This window comes from Amblyomma maculatum, chromosome 1, assembly GCF_055883805.1.
Source record: "Amblyomma maculatum isolate TAMU_Amacu chromosome 1, ASM5588380v1, whole genome shotgun sequence".
Taxonomy (NCBI): domain Eukaryota; kingdom Metazoa; phylum Arthropoda; class Arachnida; order Ixodida; family Ixodidae; genus Amblyomma; species Amblyomma maculatum.
The window spans coordinates 171,770,241-171,788,411 of record NC_139344.1 but is presented as its reverse complement, the minus strand read 5'-3'; the positions used below and the strand labels follow the sequence as shown (position 1 = coordinate 171,788,411).

Below are 18,171 nucleotides of genomic sequence, written 5' to 3'. Positions count from 1 at the left end.
GGAAATTGAGATCACATTCCAGACTATGCGACGAGTAAGCGAAGCGTTAGCTTATGGGATGACTTTCGTCAATATTATGACAAACGCACAATTTCGGCACTGAAATACTGAAGGGTACCAGAGCTGTGGCTTACTGGCTCTATATTCCAAGAGGACAATTTATCCCACAAATGTGCGCACTGCTGATTACAGAATATATACAGAATTAAAATGTCTTCGATGAAACACAATTATTTTATCACACAATTAAAAAATGTTTTAATCAACCGTATCTAATTTATATATATGTAATTTCATCAGCCAAACATTACACAGCCAATGCCAAAAAGGTCCGAAGCAGACGGCAAGTTTTCCGCCTCCGTTTACTCGGTGCCGAATTGTCGTCTGTTTTTGCGCTATGCTAGGAGAATGGATGAAAGCACAGACATGTGAATTCACTATTAGAAATAGGTGTACTTTCTTTTGCAAGAAATGGAAATGTTTTCTCAAGAGCATAAAACAAAAACTGCTAGAAACGCAGAACACAAGAGATTTCAAAGCAGGCGGCAATTATCGCGCCTCCGTTGTGTGTGCCGCGTTGTCGTCTGCATTTGCACGACGGAGTAGAGCCGGTCGGCGGTGGTTCGTACTCGTATATTATAGGCAGGTGGTAGTCTGCGTGTTTTCATTAATTTTGCATGAACTTTAACGCGCGTTATTTTCTTCCATGGAAGCTGACGAGCAGTGCCCTGACATCCTAATCGGGCACCGAAAACGGGGACCGCCGTTCAAGCCTCCAGGTGCACCAAAAAGAAAGAACAGCAAAGTCTCCGAGCATGACAAGGCCAGAATTCTCAAAGTGTCGAGGCGTGGAGGAGATGTGAAAAAATTGGCAGACACGCTGGGCATCAATTTAAAGACGGCGAGATCCATTGCAACGAGCGATAGAAATGGAAGAAAGGCGGAACGTGGAAGAAATTCGGAAATGAGGTAGTAACGGCTCTAAAGAATATTGTGGATAACAACCCTGCTTTCACGCTAAAGCAAATAAAGCGAGCAGTGGAAGAAGAATTGCTGGGAATCGCCATCAGCACAAGTAGCACTGATCGCCTACAGGATTCGCACGGTTACGCTATGAAGTTGATGACTAAGAGGCCGATTGACCGCAACAGAGACGACGTGAAACGCAGCCGCAAAACATACGTGCAATGGTTGCAGTGTGAAGGACCTCGCTTGTGCAGGTTTTACATCGATGAGACCAACTATAGCATATGGTGTTGAAGGAGCTTCGGCCTTGCAGTGAAGGGACAGCCTGCGGTGCAGACGACGACTGGCACCAAAGGAGCAAAACTTAACATTCTCGCCTGCACGTCCGCAAACCCAGGTGGAAATTTTCTGCTGGTTTCTTGCTGGAAGCTGCTGGTTTGTGCTGGAACCAGCAGGTAGCCTGCTGGATTTTTGCTGGTTGTACTGGTTCCAGCAGGGTGCTTGCTGGTTTTCCACTGGTCAAAGCAGGCGACTTGCTGGCTGTGCTGGTTCCAGCAGTGGGCGCCTGCTGGTCTCAGCAGGCAACCTGCTGGCTTTGCTGGTTCCAGCAGGGTGCTTGCTGGTTTTCGTTGCTGGTTTTAGAATTTTGCTGGTTCCCTCCTGGAATGCTACTGGAACCAGCAAGTAATCCACCCAAGTTTACAAACGCATGTAATGGAGTTCATTTACGCACGTGAGAACTTGTTGCATTCCCCTATCACGAGCTCATTCATTCTACAAAAACGTAGCACGGAAAGTATATACCCGTTTTTACACCATGTTTCTGCTCCGTGATCAAAATATCACCGTAGCTGCGAAAGACACCTTTTTAAAGAAGCTTTGCTTTTTTTTTTTTTTTCGGCCGGTAGCCGCAGTGTTATACCGCTATGAGCTATTGCAAACAACAAAGATGCAAAAAATGTTATCTGATCTTTACGAATTTGTTCATCACGGCGTAATGCACGAGGCTGTTACTGCTGTCACCTTCATCATCTGCTAGCGTAGCAGACGACGCGCCTTCGAACGATCTGGTGCAACGATCAGAGCAGAGCGAATACAATTACGTGTAAGATGGTATACAAATAGTAATATTAGCACAATTTGAAATATTTAAGGAGTATTTTTTCGTAACGTTTGACAAACGTGCATTTTCAGCGCTTACGACACTATCGTAACCAGTCTCCGGTTGATACTCAACAAGCCAAAAGAAGCCGTTCCGAAGTTTAGACATTTACGTAGTGAGCTGTTCTGTGCCGGCTCGTGTTTGCGAATGCAGGAGTATTTTGTGCTTTTTACAATATTTAAACGTCGTCGTCAGTATGAATTATTTAAGGCATTTTATCTGAAACATCTACGTAAGTTTGAACCGGTCAAGGTGGTGTGACAACTTCTGTCAAGGCTGAGAAATGTGATGTGACATCTGCAAGGCCTAGGACCTGCGTGTGTTTGGTAAGTAAAAAAGTGCCTCTCACATCTCTTTTTTTTTTTTTTTTTTTTTTAAGTCCTTGCGTTGTGTAACGTCTAGTGGATTTGCGGGAGCTTATTATAGGCACAGAGGAAAAGAACAGTGAAGCAAGCGGGAACAGTGACTCAAGCGCGCACCTGCCAGCGCAGTTCGGCAGTGATGAGAGCCGCTTGACTAGTAATTGACTAGTAAGTGAGCTGGTAATTTTGTCGTCCCTAGTTTAAAATAGGCCATATCATTTTGCCGAAGTATTGGTGTTATTTTCGGCAAGTAAAATATCTTTGTCGCCCGATTGTTTTTCGCTTTGTACGAACAATGGTGAACAGCCAAGGATTCAAAGAACGTCTAATTGGAAGTTAACACACTGTGCAAGTTAACACACATTCGATACGGTTCGTTGGAAATAGACTAACTTGACTGTCTTTCCATGCCAATCCATTTGCAGGGTATGGGTGTATGACGAGTGGCATACCAAACAAGGTTAAAAGAATATGCCGCTAAACAGTCATGTCTGGCTAGCAATGGGTATACCTCTAACCTTTCTGATTTAATTTAAAGGAGCGAACAGTCTACGAGTCCAATGTAAACGTTGGGGATAATTTTTTGTTTAGGTTTGTTTTTATTAACAAGAATGAGTCTTATGATGATTTAGGGAGAAATAATATTGCATGAAAAGCGGCATTGTTTTTCCTTCCACTTTTCGTTTTAATATTCTTTCTCCCTAAATCATCTTAACACTCATTCTTGTCAACATTGACAACAAACCTAAAAAGAAAAATTATCCCCAATGTTTACCTTGGACTTCTAGACTGTTTGATCCTTTAAATTGTATCATAACGAGCCCCTCATTTCATCTAACCTTTCTGGTCATACCACACCAGTTGTTACGTTGCATCTGCCTAAAGCAATGCAGACACTTTCCTAGGAGTGGCGTTCTCATGGTTGAATGAATGAAACACCATGGGTGCGTGTGGGCATTGGTGCAGTCTGCACAGGCACATGCAAAAGCTAGCCATCCACACATTAGTAGAAGCACTGCTCATTGAAAATTTTCTCTAAACGTGGTTTGCATCACAGTTGACCAGTTCTCATGTGGATTTGCACCAAATATGTGGTTCTTGGGTAGATGCTTTCAATTTCCATTATTCATATTTTATGTGCAGTAGCATGGTTTTGGTAGCATATTTTTCTGGTCTGTTTTTTTTTTTTTTTTTTTTTTCATGCAGCTACCTTCATGGCACCATCTGAGTTGGAGCTGGAGCACACCTGCTGCAGTACCACAGTCTCGAAGGGAAAATGTGTCCATGCAGATTGCAGAATTTATATGGGCATGGAAAATAAAATTAAACTATGAGTCATGACTGAAACCTCTGCTGTTGCCATTATTTTCTTTGTGCAGTCCAAGGCAGTTGCTGCACCAAATTCTCGTAGGCTGACAAGCCCCCAGAGAACCAATCCACCAAATTCTGACTATATGCAGCCCTCGGTTGAAACCTAGCAGCCAATGGTTCCAATAGCCGCTGGTTCCAGTGGCTGCTGGTCCCACCAGCTACTGGTCCCAGCAGCTACTGGTTCCAGCAGGAAACCAGCATAAAATTTTCACCTGGGAATGGTTTCATTCATTGGACGGCCATAGACAATGTTCACTGGGTCGTTTTCAATGAATTTTTGAGCGACATATCAGCCCGTGTCGAAAGTGAAGAACCTGGTTATGGAGCGGTTTTTATTTTTGACAACGCTCCAGCTCACAGCCGTGCGGAACAGGCAAGCCTGGCCAGTCAGACGCACTCGATCAAGCGGCTGCCTCCTTACAGTCCATTTTTCAACCCTATAGAGGAAGTCTTTTCGAAGTTCAAGTCGGAAGTCAAAGCTTTCCTCAGCGAGCGGAAAGACCTGGTGCTAATCACTCCTCTCGGAATGACTAAAAAGGACCATCGGCGCAGTTTGTTGCTCGACGCTGCCCGACACTCTATGCAGCAAATACAAAGGGCAGAGTGTGCTGCTTTTGACAGCCATAACTTTTCTTTTATACGGGCAGCTTTGCATGAAGACGATATGTAAAGCGTTCTGAGTTATACTTAGACCTGCATAATAGAGAATAAAATTGCATTTCAGTCGGCTACTTCTGTGCTTGTACGTGCTTATAGTTTGTTGGCAACCTACGCTGCTAGGATTGCCGTCGAGGCAAATTAAGTACTGCTGCTAAGGTGACCATAGTGAGAAGCCAGTAGTTATTCCTGGCCTCGGTTGTAAGCTCCGCTGTACATAGTTTCATTCACTCTAACGTGTCGCGCCAGACTGAAAGCAGGGGCGCGCTCTCTCTATCCGTGGTAGCGTTACTCTGTCTTCACGCCGAAACCAACTGTGTGTTACACTGATCCTTTTCTGCTAGTGGTGTTAAATCATGATTAGAAACCCAAATACATTTCTGCACCGATTGCAATTTCTAAGAACACCCGGCTGTTGTGTGAACACCGCACTTGCCATCAGCATGCAGATTCAGTGCATAAGACAAACCATAATAAGCAGTGCTTAACCAAACAATTAGAAAATGACAGGTATATTTATTCACTTGCCATGCGTCTAAGCTAAAAGCTGCAAGAGGCGTGTCACAAACCGCTTTTTTTTTTTTTTTTTCAGCTGCACATATGGTTCTTGGTTGTTGCAAAAATATAAGAACAAAGCGAAATAGTGCATGCAGATGTGACGCTTACTCGTCGCATGGTCTGGAATGTGATCTCAATTATTATTTATTTCTGAAATTCATGTTTTGTGCTTTGGAGCCCTCCACCACATTCATTTTCCTCATGTGGGTTAAATTGGTTGGCACCCGGATTAAATTCGCTGGCGCTTGTATTAATTGCGTTGACACTCGGATTAAATTGGTTGGCGCGGGCATTATTCGAGTTGGCACTTGGATTAAATATGCTGGCGCTATGATTAAATACTTGGCACTCGAATTATATTGCATGGCGCTTAGATTATATCAGTCGACGCTCAGATTATTTCCGCTGGCGCTAGGATTAAATTCAGAGGGAAAACCTGTAGTCCATTTTTCAACCCCATAGAGGAAGTCTTCGAAGTTCAAGTCGGAAGTCAAAGCTTTCCTCAGCGAGCGGAGAGACCTGGTGCTAATCACTAATCACTCCTCCCGGAATGACTAAAAAGGACCATATAGTATATTCTAGGCACTATACATTGGCGCAGTTTGTTGCTAGACGCTGCCTGACACTCTATGCAGCAAATACAAAGGGTAGAGTGTGCTGCTTTTGACCGCCATAACTTTTCTTTTATACGGGCAGCTTTGCATGAAGACGATATGTAAAACGTTCTGAGTTATACTTAGACCTGCCTAATGTCTCCTAGAAAATAAAATTGCATTTCAGTCGGCTACTTCTGCGCTTGTATGTGCTTATAGTTTGTTGGCAACCTACGCCTGCTAAGGTGACCATAGTGCGAAGCCAGTAGCTGTTCCTGGTCTCAGTTGTAAGCTCCGCTGTACATAGTATCATTCACTCTGCCGTGTCGCGGCCAGACTGAAAGCAGGGGCGCGCTCTCTCTTTCCGTGGTAGCGTTACTCTAAGTCTTCACGCCGAAACCAACTGTGTGTTACGCTGATCCTTTTCTGCTAGTGGTGTTAAATCATGATTAGAAACCCAAATACATTTCTGCACCAGTTGCAATTTCTAAAAACAGCCGGCTGTTGTGTGAAGACCGCACTTGCCATCAGCATGCAGATTCAGTGCATAAGACAACCCATGATAAGCAGTGCTTAACCAAACAATTAGAAGCTGACAGGTATATTTATTCACTTGCCATGCGTCTGAGCTAAAAGCTGCATGAGACGTGTCACAAACCGCTTTTTTTTTTTTTTTTTTCAGCTGCACATATGGTTCTTGGTTGTTGCAAAAATATAAGAACAAAGCGAAATAGCGCATGCAGATGGGACGCTTACTCGTCGCATGGTCTGGAATGTGATCTCAATTACTATTTATTTTTCGAATTCATGTTTTGTGCTTTGGAGCCCTTCACCACATTGATTTTCCACATGTGGATTAAATTGGTTGGCACCCGGATTAAATTCGCTGGCGCTTGTATTAATTGCGTTGGCACTCGGATTAAAGTGGTTGGCGCGGACATTATTCGAGTTGGCGCTTGGATTAAATATGCTGGCGCTATGATTAAATACTTGGCACTCGAATTATATTGCATGGCACTTAGATTATATCAGTCGGCGCTCAGATTATTTCCGCTGGCGCTAGGATTAAATTCAGAGGGAAAACCTGTAGAAAAGCTAGCCATAGGGGTCTGTGTTCCTTTTCTGCTACCTCGATACACTGTGTCAATGAGAACAGATTGTCCTCTAACCTCCTTTGTTTCCGGAAGCCATTCTGCAGCTCTCCCAGCACCCCCTTGCTCTCTACCCATGCCTGCAGTCTGTCCTTCATAATCTGCATCACCACCCTGTAGACCACTGATGTTACTGTTATGGGACGGTAGTTGCCTATGTCAGCTTTGTCCCCCTTTCCCTTATATATCATGCTCATTCTACTTAGTCTCCATTTATCAGGAACTTTGCCATCCATTAACATTTGGCTCACCACCTCTCTTAACGTTTCCTTAGACTTTGGGCCCAACATCTTTAATAACCTAATAGGAATACCATCTGGGCCTCCTGATGTGCTACTGAGTGGGAAAGGGCTGCTTCTCAGCCCTTTCCCACTCTCTTTGTCCAATTGGAACATTTGCACTAACCGGTCTATCGTCCTCTACTAAGGCACCTACGACATTTCTTTGTTCTTTAAACTTTTCTGACATCGTTAGTCGTATATGCTCTATTGCCTTTTACCTTTCTAGCCGAATACCTTGATCTGTAACAATAGACCTCTGCTCTAGGCTAGTCTTATTACTAAGGGAATTCAGATGTTGCCAGAATTTCTTAGCTGCATTTTTATCCCTTTTGTTTACTTCTGACTGGGACCCTTGTCTTCTAATTTTCTCATTAAGTAGGATGCCTCCCTTCTACATTTTATGTATTTATCCCATTTTCTCTCAACGTCTGCTTCTGGGTCTCCCCTATGCGTAGAATATCTGTGTTCCCTGGAGGCTTCCTGACGTTTCTCTATGGCCTTCTTCACCTCCCCATCCCACCAGCTCTTTGGTTTTCGTCTTGTCCTTTTTTTCCTGACTCGCACCTTAGCCAACTCTAGCCCAAACAGTCCCATTAACTTTGTGTATGTCCACTCTGCTTTATTATCCTTAGAGATTACTGCTTCAGCTTGGGTGCTTGCTGTTTCTATTTGCTGCTCCGAGTAAAAGATCCCATCTGGCTGCTCGTCATGTTTCATTCCTGAATTAGTTTTTATTCCAAATCTCATCTTGATACGTTTATGATCACTGCCTAGACTCCTGGCACCATGTTCATCTATGTTCATGACCCTTAGCCTATCGTACATCCTGTGTGACATTATTGCATAATCTATTGTCGAATGCAGACTCCCTACCTCCCACGTTGTGACCCCGTCACACTTCTCAGTACTGTTACAGACAACTAAGTCGTGTCTTTCACACATATCCAGCAGCATGGTACCTGTCGAGTCTGTGTATCCATCTATATCTTCAATATGAGCATTCATGTCCCCTACTATAATTATTTCGCATCCTTTTCCTAGCTCATTAATGTCACCTGCTATACATTCTACCATTTTTTTGTTTTCCTCTTTGGCAGTTGCTCCTGTCCACAGGTATACAAAGCCAAGGAGTGTTTGCTCCCCTGCCACTTTTCCTTTTAGCCATAAATGTTCCTTACATTCCTGTTTGACTCTTTGCCAATTTGTACTTTTATGGATGAATGCCCCAATTCCCCCTCCCTTTCTGCTGCCCTCTGTTCTGTTGCAGTATTCCCATGCATAATCAGGGTTACAGGGTGGTTGCTTCATGTCCCGAAGATGCGTCTCCACAAATCCATAAACCATTAACTTCTCCTAGCTGCCTAAGCTGCTCTTCTATTTCCTCCCATTTTAGCCTATTCCTGCCTCCTTGCATGTTAATATACCCTATGTCTGAATTAATCTGGCTCTTGCGCTTATGCCTGTTGCTTCTCCCATGGCTTCTATGTTTCCCTAGTCTATGTTCGTCCTCTTGGTCGCCTTTGTTTACACTGGTGGCTTCAGGGCCCTGGGCCCTCCTAAAAAAGCTGTTGCCTGGCGGCCTATCCTGCCTCCTACCCTCATACCGGTGGCCCGGCTGTAGTGGATGCCTTCTCGTGTAAACGGGTGGAGGCCGACCTCGTACACATCCCTGTTAACCTCCATTGTGGTGTACCCAAGTCGTCGGCTTAGGCTCCTAATGACCCGGTTGGACTCGACTACTCTCCCCTCTGTTCTGCTGGACTGCCCTTCTACTTCCGGGATTGTGCATACAGTCACGTGTACTTTCTCAAAGGCCTTTATGTTATTTATACCTACTTCTAACTGCCTCCCGAGATTCCCCTCCCCTTCGTTCCCTGCTCGTCCCCTTCAAGACATCATATTGAGTCCAGCATGGATGATGACCAGGGTTTCTACATCCTTGTTGTTCCCTACCACCTCCTGGGCTTTGGTCATCGCTTCAAACATACCTTTCCCCGATTGGGCCTCCACCTTCAAACGCCTGTAACTCTTCACTGTTGCTAGGACAGCCTCCTCAAACCTTGCTACATTTGAGTCCCCCACCACCAGAACTCTCCTACGATCTATCCTTTCATCTCCAGCTTGCGCCAACTGCCGCCCGGTTCGCTCTCGTTGGTTCTCTTGTCGTAACGGCGTTTCACCTTTCTCGTGCGATTCCGGGCTTGTCGCTAGCTCTCCCGCGAACTGTTTTGCTACTTCGCTGTAGCATCGTGTAGCCGCCTCTTGCGACTCCACCGCCATCGGGTGATTTTCTCTGCCGAAGTGTCTGTCACACGGACACGGCTGAACTCCTTTCAACTCCCTTCAACCAAGGTAGCCATTACCTCGAGGGAGATACGTGCCGTGTCACACGGCAGTCCATTATGGAAGGAAGTTAAATGGAGTTTTGAAGCAAAGGAGATCGACGATCTCCATTGATGGGCGAAGGGAGTACTCTCGTTTCCAATGTGCTTTGCTTCCGAGTCATTAAATAACGTGTTTCTTCAATAATGTAATTTTTACTCCTAAATATATTAGTTTTTATTGCATAAAATTGTATTCTAACTCGGTTAGTTGCGTTTAATTGTCGCGACTGCACCACGTATTGCACAACGCCGCGCATGGTGTCCAGCAGAGCGGAAAAAATGGCTATGTTTAGAGCATGGTCGTTGTTTTCAGCAATTGTGTGTTCTTTTATATTGATATGACTAAAGCTAATTGCATTTTGCGAGGAAAATAGTAGTATAAAAAATATTTCAGTTTGTTTTGGACATTATTTTTTATATCTTTGTGCAAAATAAACAGCGCCTAATGGCCCCCTGTTGGCTGCTCTGAGAAGCTCGTTGCAAGCCGTGTGACACTGGGACAACTCCTTTAAGGCGAAACTCCCTGCGACTCCCTTGCGCTCCTTTAGACCAAGGAAGTTCAAGGTAGTTCCGAGTCGGCCGTGTGACAGGGACGTCCGACATATCCATTCGATTCTACCTGAAGTTGCAGAGCATAGAGTTAATACAAAGACTCTAGAGGGAAAGCTGCCCGTTCACCCAATGCACTCGAGGGGTGACCGCGTGATTGCCGCCGTGATGGTGATGGTGATGGTGATGGTGATGATGGCTGTCCCCTTTTTAACGGGTCGCCTCCGCCTGTCGGCGTGGCGGAGCCAAAAAAACGCCATTATCCCACTGTTCATTGGTTGCCAGATGAATTTTACTTGCTAAATCTGGCACATGAAGATGGTTTGAAGCTGGCAACTTGGATCGTGGGAAGATGGCGGCGTGCAGCTAACCCACACCGGGGGCCCGATCCTCGACATTCGCCTTTTCGGCCATGTTGTGACGTACCCGTGACGGGAAAATTGGGGCGGTGCTAAAACGCGTATAAACAGAAATTGATGACGAAATTTAAAAAAAACGTGGAAAAAAGTGACAAAAAATAACGCCGTCGTCTGCTACTTGGCGCCGATTACAAAAATGCCAACGCTGCGATGCCGAGAAGCTGAAGGGTCGGTGCGAACCGTGTTTACGCTGCATATACGCGTCGCGCGGCAGGGCAAGGCTGAGGAGATAGTGAGATACTTACATATACGTTGCGGCTGTACTGTACTATTATAGTTACGGCAGTTGCGACCACAGTGCATCATAGTACACACTCTGTCGGACGTCCAGCAGCAGATAGGCTGAGCGAACGGCGGTACTCGACGCAAACCCCACAAACAGCCGGTCGTCAAGTGTGAGCGATGCCTTACTTGAGATGCGTGCATGTGGTTAGCTGTGCGTAAGTTTCATTTATGGACTTAGTCGCGCAAAGAAATCGGCGAGTATCAGGATCGAGCTTTGCACATTCACTTCTCAGCTAGTGGGTATAAAGAATTTGTTTACGAATACTGAGAATTGGAAGCGCCCAGCAGATTTTCGGGCTGCAGTTGCCACTAGAGAAGAGACACACCTGTTCGACAACAACGCTGGCCTTCTCAAGGTATCACTGCCGTTGGAAACTGCCTGCGGCAGCCCACCGTTTCCATCATGTTAAGTCTGTTACGGCTACGTGTCGGCTTCAGTGGCGTAGCGTGCGGATATCGGCCCGGTGAAGCGGCGTAATGAAAACACGCATAGTGGAGAGCTCGATTAGGCCATATATCTGGCGATCTTAGCCTGCGCTGACAACGGACCACCTTTAGGATGGAATTAACACGCTGGCGTGTTAATTCCATCGAAATGCGATCGTCGTGACTGGGCTACGCACATACTGCGGGCCAGAGAGCCGGCGTCTGCATGGTTACACTTTTTATTGAGCCATCGCGGCGGGGACGTTTTCACGCAGCCGCAAAAATAAGCAGATAAGATTTTCTGGCAGCAATGAAAATGCAATAAAAAGTGTAACCATGCAGATGCCCACTGGCAGCAACAGGTTAGCTTTCACGCTGATGGCATTTAATGTGCCCTGAATTAGACGTACATAGCACGTTGTATGCACATTTCACCGCATGCAGAGTGTCACTGTGTTGTGGCAGATGTATTAATTATCTCGTTAAAATAAAATAAACAATCTGTCGTTATTATTCTCCTTGGTTTCTGAGCATGTTGCATAAAAACATTTTATAAAAGTAGCAACACTGCTCGTCTGATGCAGGTCTATCACCCACCCTCCATCCTTCCTCCTCTCTCTATATCGAATCACGCAATGATGCTGGAAAGATCAAAGTTCGCTTCTGGTAGATTGCCGCACACTCGCCAAGAGGGGTCTCACCGTGCCTTCCTCTTTGTACTAACTCTGAACAACTACGCTGCGCATTCGTGCACTCCGTTAGGAATAATAATTTCCGGTCACTCAATCCTGTATTTGCTCTGTTTCGTAACTGTAATAGCATAGCTGAGCGGGCACCCCCGCTGTTTGGCCAGCGATGGTCTGGAGGTCGCGGCCTGTCCGTTGTTTCACAATGATAGGTGGCCAAGTTTGCACGGGTCGCGGGCAGTTTGACCATCGCCTTTATCTTCCGGGCGGGCTTCTTCCACAATGTCACAAGTGAAACAAAATTTGTCAGGTACAGCCTAGTTCCTTTGCTATTGTTTACCAGTTTTGCACTTGCAATAGCATCCGGCACTTTCTTTCAGTGCAGCAAGATTCTTCAGAGGAGAGAAGGGTGAAGAGGTCAGCTAGAGAAATGCCTTCACTTTTCTTATTTGACGCTCAGGAAGTGAATTAACAGACATGAAGAGAGAATATGATATATGATGCCTAATTACAATGAGCTAGATGCAGTATGGAAACCATTTTCTTGAAGCAATTGTCATTGAATGTAGCATTCATGCACACATTAACCAGTGCACATGCTACACAAAGCCCGAACCTGTCTCTGAGTGAAGCAAGGGAGCCAAAGGGGAAAACAAGCGTGACTTTAAGGACACCGTAAGTAAAAAGTAACAGCAACAAAAAAGGAAAACAGAAGTATGCACAGGGACAATATTAGACAAAAAGAAACATGAATTGCAAGGCTGATGTGGCCTGCAGTACATTATTTTTAGGAGAGACAGCAACGCAATCGGGTGGTGTTCTGGATTTTTTGGCAAAGGGTCATTATTGCCAGGTGATAATACTGTATGATTTGTATTGGCTTTGCCATCCCCTGTGTGCTCTTCCAGCAATGCATAATGTCCAACGTGCAACTGTCTAACATCCACTCTCTACACTCTGACTCAAAAACATGCTCAAATGAACCTCACCTGAATACGGGCATAAATATGGGAATAAAGCATGGAATTTACTTTTTCGATATTCTGATTGCATATTATTGGAAAACTAAACGTGATGGCTTGTTTAAATGAGCGTATGATTTGCAGCTAGTGTGTCTTGTATGCATGGTTTTTCCAACAGGTTGCAGTATAGCTTCTGTCCTTTATTTTGGCAAAACATGCACACTTTAAGAGACCTGCTACTCACGCAACACATTCCCTGTAGCTTTAAACAGCTCGTCGTTGACTAACAATTGGTGTATTATTTGCTTTCGGTACTTTTTGGCATTTTTTTTACATGCACCTGACATCAAGCCTTGCTTATAAGAAAACTGAAAATTACAATATACAAAACAATACAAAATTTATTTACAGCACTGCACACTCTACAATACACAGCCTAAAATGAAAGGCTGTCACACATTCAAGTAATTACAGTATTGTACTTGTACAGCTCATCGCCATATCTGAAAGGTGGCACGGCCTTGGAGACCAAAGAAGAGAAACTAGTTATACAAAGCAAGGGAACACAAGATAGGGTCAAAAACCCATTCTCCAAGTGTTTGGCCCAAGATAACCCCAGCACCAGCAAAGCAAGCACCCACTGTTTTACCAATGAGTACCCAACACCACTGAGGACTGGTCCCCAAATGCTCAAGCCACTAGGCTGCAACTACAGTCAAGGGATGCTATGCGTTCCGCAGTATTACCAGTATCAAAGTGATGTCGTATGTGCCAAGAGTTGATGTATTTAAATTTTCGTTTCTGCCTAAAACAATAATTGAATGGAACAACCTTGACCGAAGCGTATTTGAAAAAACTTGTTCTTTAGAAACTTTTGAGAAAGAGTTGGAAATTTGTTGTGCTGCTTGAATGTACATTGCCCACCCTGTAACAGCCCGGAAGGGCTAACAGTACTTGCAAATAAATAAATAAATAAATAAATAAATAAATAAATATGGAACTCGTCATTTAAATGGTAGTCGGCACCTGCGACAGAGCAAGTATTCCCTGATTCTGTTATGGACAGGGCAAAGGTAGTTATAGTGTGTGTAAGAATGATTTTACCTGTGCATAAATGCCTGCCACACCCTGTGCATAAATGCCTGCCACACCTAGAATGCTCCCTTTATGCAGTCAACCAAAAAGCAGAAATGTTTGTCTCAGGAAGACAAGCCTTAAGCATTATTTCAGCAAGTCACTCAATGTGACGGCTATTAGGCAAACCAGCACAGCACTTGAAAACTTCATGCTCTAAAAACAATTGTGGGGACACGCAAGCTCAGCATTTACCGCTATGACACAACAGCTTTTATGGCTCCTGTCTGCAGACTCTCATTCGTGTGAATCGACTTTGCTACTGCTAACACCTAGTATTTATTCTATGATACATATCAGTAACGTATACCTGTAAGTTATCCAATTATGTGGAAGACCACTTGTCTAGATACCTATAAAGCCCACTGTAACCAAGCTGTACGGATGCGTTTCCATGGCCTAAGGGTTGCCTGTCTTATTATCCAAAGATCCTGCAAGGTTTATCACCTCACACATTCATCTCAAAGGTGAAGCCAGAGACATCACATTGAGTACTCGGCCATGTCACCTGTCTGAAATGTGCCCAAGATTTTCCCCTCACAACGTCACATTTTGTGCAGAAAAGAGGCTTTAACGTTGCTGCATCAAAAAAAAGCAAGAAGCCAATAGCTGAACATCTACGCTACATTAGGCTCTGCTGGCTCGCAAGACATTTGACCACGGTGCCAACAGCCAAGTTATAGATGTAGCTGTGGCAGAGGCTGTACCACAGAAACAACAGACGAATGTGGTCAGGATAAAATGAAATCGCTTTGTTCACAAATTCTTCAATACATCATGAAAAAGAATGGCTCACTTATGGATAGTATGACGTCTACTGTGTTCAATAGGATTGTACCTTCAGGAAGTTATCTTTTGAATGCAATCTTAAGAATATATTGTGGTGTTAAATTTAGGCTGTACACATAGCAGACGTGCAAAATATGGAACACATTCTGAGGGTTAAATGCAGAGAGGATTGCTGAAGCTGATATAATAGGAAAGCATAGGGATACTAGATAACGTAGAAAACAAATGTGACAATAGGATAGGTGTAAGTGAAACTAGTGCAGCTGTCACTTATGAGAGCAAAAAGTTATACAACTCAGTACTAGCACAATGGTACAAAATGGTGAAAAGTGATGATGAAACAAAAGTGTCCTTGAAAGTGCTTCCACATAAATGAGATGAAAGTGATTGGCATAAAATGTCTGCCCCTTCCTTAAAATTCTCAATTTAAAGCTCACAAAGAACAATGAAGATAAGGCTACAAAAGCAAATAACAGAAAAAAAATAATGAAGCAGTTATACACAGCTGCAATCATTCGATAAACATCTCGAGTGATGAAGCCATGCTTCAGTGGCTTAGAGCATGAATATGTGAGCTTTACCAACCCTCTTTTAACATATGTGAGTGCCAGAGGGCATGTGGCAGCAGCAAGAATGTGTCAAGAAGCAACTGGCCCAGATAGCAGCCTCATAATAGGGGTATGGAAGGTCTACACACAACGCTATCATGGAGGGAGATATTTTATGGAACAAGATATGTAGCAATGCACAAAAGGAGCAAAGCATTTCGTAGAGCTGCAGTCAAAAACTTATGAAGGACAATCTTATCAAAAAGATTTTATTTCATTCCTGCGCTCGTGCATCATTATTGTGACTATGGGTTATATAGTGTAACATGAAATGTCAAGCAATTTATCTCGTACACAAATGAATGCATTCTTTCCCCTGCGAAGCCACCTTCAAGAACTTTTGCCAGTGGGTGCACATGCACATCAATATCACCTAGTTACAAAAGAGAGAAGTCAATAGTTGCCTTTGTAAAAATAAATGAATACAAAAATGTTCATTGATAGCCGAGCCACAAAAATGATGCAGAGGTTAAACAGGTTATCTGGGATCTTGATTAACATGACTAAAAAGCATCGGTAATTGCAGTGAAAAGTGAAAATGGCAAATTTTGCAAAAGTGGAATCTAAAATTGCCAAAATGGGTTGACAAGTTGGCGAGGCCCTCATTTTTCGTGCATACAACAATGAAAGACAATGACCACCAAATAGATGCACAAATTATCCTTGGGAAAACTAGTTGATTGCTGTTCATCTACATTCAGCATATGAAGGAAGCAATAGAAAACAAGCATAAAGGCAACCAAATACAAAGAAGCACAGCTCACTTCACTCTGCAGTTTGTGGAAAAACACAGTGGGCACCTCACGTTTCACCCTAGTAGCACACAAGATAGGTGTAACGAAATGGACTCTGCTATGGTAAACGACTGCAGACACATCCACCAGGGTACACGTATGTCAAATATTCTCACTGAAGTAGTATGTCGCAGACTGCTTGCTTGCCACAAACACCAAAGTGAATTGTGAACTATATGTGCACGCACGTCCTACTCAGAATGGCACTTCTGGAGGTAGAAGGAGAACGTTTTTGTACCTTCCTGCGTTTCATTGACATGAAGCACTTAATAAAATGCACACTGAGTTTAAGCAGAACACAAAAAAGCAAAGTATACAACAAAGAATGACAGCTCTCAGCGAGGGCCACAGCACTTGTAGAATACACTCAGTATGTCTACAGATGGTAGACAAAAAATTATAGCACCAAAGAAAGGTTTGGTTTGGTTTGTGGGGTTTAACGTCCCAAAGTGACTCAGGCTATGAGAGACGCCGTAGTGGAGGGCTCCGGAAATTTAAACCACCTGGGGTTCTTTAACGTATACTAATATCGCACAGCACACGGGCGCCTTGCTTTTCGCCTCCATCGAAAAGCAGCCGCCGCCCGCGTTTTTGGGAACAGTAGTCGAGCGCCGTAACCACTGCGCCACCCCAAAGCTGAACTTGGTTCTTGCACATGCTATCAACAAAATGTACACCAAAGAGATGGTTATATCCCAAAACCACAGAAAAAATTAAGACTTGGACGGCTTTTCAGCAGTATGCTATCGAACATGAAGCAGTAAGAATGTGCACATTGATCACTTGTGGCATATATCAAAATCATGACAGCGAGTGAAAATCTCAAGTGCAGGTGATCAAGTTGTTCCTGTCCGAGTTAATATAAATGTTGCACGTCCTCTTCCTTGTACTTGTTGATGTTCCTGCTGCGATTACCATTTGCAGGTGGCGTAAATGTCATGTGATCTGCACACACTACAAGCTGTAACGATCTTCAAAAAGAGCTGTCCATCTGCATAGCACTTCACATCTGATGTGGCCGTCCAGGGACAAGGCGTGGCCTCCCAGATTATACAAGCCTAGCAGAGAGGTTAATGATGTTGAATATGGCCCCAGGACTTCTCGCCCACATGATGACTCAGATCGGAAGTGCTGCAATGGCTGCACAAGGTCCACACGATCACCTGCAAATGTTTAGTGCCTAAATTATATGCAAATAAAATATCAAACGCGCATGGCACAGGAACATTCAAAATCATCAATGCTGCAAGCTAAGCTGCGGTAAAGTGTAATCTATGAATGCAAGAAATGGTCAGTGCAATACCTAAGTGAACCATTTCCGTAACAGGTAAAGACGGGTTAGTGGCGGAAATTGTAGTGCGAAGGTTAACTTTTTCTATTTTGCAACTAAAGGAACGACTTATATCAGGCGATTTCACATGTCTTTCCTTTCTCGGTCGTCGAAACCATTATCCAAGAAATCTTGACAACTACGAGCACACTCAGTTTTTTTTTTTTTTTCGCCGCATGCGTCCTGTAAGTATTCCTTTAATCTTCAGTCATTTCCCGCCTGTGTACAACTTGAATGCGAATGACGCTGTATGAACAGTCACCTTTGCAGGTTTTCCTATTGCGCTTACCTCTGTGATGCTCGACGTGCTGCAGCATTTCCAGCAGATTGACTGCGTTGCCTTGCTGGTCGACACCCATCGAGAAGCCCGACACATTCCAGGAGCTCGTTGCTCAGCCGAACGAATACATTTCGTGCCATCCTACATAAGAGGCGTTCACCACTGCCGATTCCACCCGAAACACCAGTAGCTCAACAGTTCAACACTCCGAGCGCAGGGCAATTCTCGCCTCGGAGCTTGCAAAGCCGCCACACTACACTCCTCAGATCTGACTGTACTGACGAGCTATCTTTCAAGACAATTTGACAGCATTGCTGTGCTGCAGCAAATCCTCGATCACTACTTGCAAACGACGAACGGCACGAAGACCACTCGTAAGCGTACCTCCCTCCATGGCCGCCGCCATTGCTGGGTTATTATAACC

At 44.2% G+C, this 18,171-nt stretch overlaps 2 long non-coding RNA genes and 1 pseudogene across 2 annotated transcripts; 2 read left to right on the top strand and 1 right to left on the bottom strand.

Moving 5' to 3' along the window:
* Window positions 1-318: 318 nt before the first annotated feature.
* LOC146204886 (uncharacterized) lies at window positions 319-4,531 on the top strand (annotated as a pseudogene).
* LOC146204887 (uncharacterized) lies at window positions 2,233-3,837 on the top strand. The gene is made up of 2 exons (XR_014704075.1): window positions 2,233-2,454; window positions 3,697-3,837. It is a non-coding gene; the product is annotated as an uncharacterized LOC146204887 (long non-coding RNA).
* An 11,237-nt stretch (window positions 4,532-15,768) lies between the features above and the next one.
* On the bottom strand, window positions 15,769-18,147 carry LOC146204885 (uncharacterized). Its single transcript, XR_014704076.1, has 2 exons — window positions 17,757-18,147; window positions 15,769-17,300 (listed from the first exon to the last, which is right to left on the bottom strand). It is a non-coding gene; the product is annotated as an uncharacterized LOC146204885 (long non-coding RNA).
* Window positions 18,148-18,171: the final 24 nt, after the last annotated feature.